The sequence below is a fragment of the Eptesicus fuscus genome, chromosome 7 (genome assembly GCF_027574615.1).
Source record: "Eptesicus fuscus isolate TK198812 chromosome 7, DD_ASM_mEF_20220401, whole genome shotgun sequence".
Classification (NCBI taxonomy): Eukaryota; Metazoa; Chordata; class Mammalia; order Chiroptera; family Vespertilionidae; genus Eptesicus; species Eptesicus fuscus.
In genome coordinates, this window is record NC_072479.1 from 107,834,795 (window position 1) to 107,835,758 (window position 964).

A 964-nucleotide genomic window follows, 5' to 3' on the forward strand; every position below is an offset into this window, starting at 1 on the left:
CCCCGGGGGTCGACGCTCTAACCACGGAGCCCCGGCCCGGGCTCTGCAATCCTTTGACGCCTTGTTTGAAATGGACAAACCCTCAGGAGAGGGGCTGGCGCGCTGCCTCGGTGGCATGGGAACGTGGAGGAGCCGTAGGCGGGTGCAGACGGTGGTGTAACTGGAAATGTGCCCACGAGGAAGCCTGCGGCCCCGCTGAGCTCACGGTGGAGGCCACCCCCAGTGCGAGTCCGCGTCCCCGGCGCCCAGGCCTCGGAGCAGGCGGCTCACTCCCCGAGGCAGCAGGAGACGGACACCGAGCGGCCGGGACACGCAGGAGGGGACGGTCCGGACCAGGGTCCCCGGAGCAAAGATGCGGCCACGGCCCGGCGAGTTCTCCCCCCGAGAGCAGCGTGTTTAACGCAGAAAACCTGCCAGTGTGACGCGCTCCCGGGACCGGGTTAACCGGAACAAGGGCGGCAGGTGCAGAAGAGCGTCCCAAACACCCGCACCGTAGGAGGGGCGGGAACCAAAGCGACGCCTGACAGCAGCCAATGGGAAGGAGGCCAGGGGCCCACCTGCGCGAAGCCCCGCCCACCAGCACGAGCCAATGACAGGGCATGACGTCACTCCCACACTGCACCGCGCCTAGGCACACTAACGGTCACCAACGGCCAACCACACACTGCTAACGGAGACCCCATTGGCCAATAGCGATGGGACATGGGCGCAGGCGCGGTCGATGTGATTGCCATTGGCCAAATCCCACGAGGCGCAGGCGCAGTCCCAGGGGTGGGGGCAACCCCATTGGCCAAAGTCAAAGGGACTCTGGCGCAGGCTCCAGTGCGGCAACCCCATTGGCCAAGCTCCACGAACAAACAAAGCGAAGGCGCAGGCGCAGGCGTGGTCACCCCATTGGCTGAGGGCGGTGGGAGCGACGTGGCCACGTGCAGGGGCCTCGGGCAGCTGGACGCTGCGCGGACGA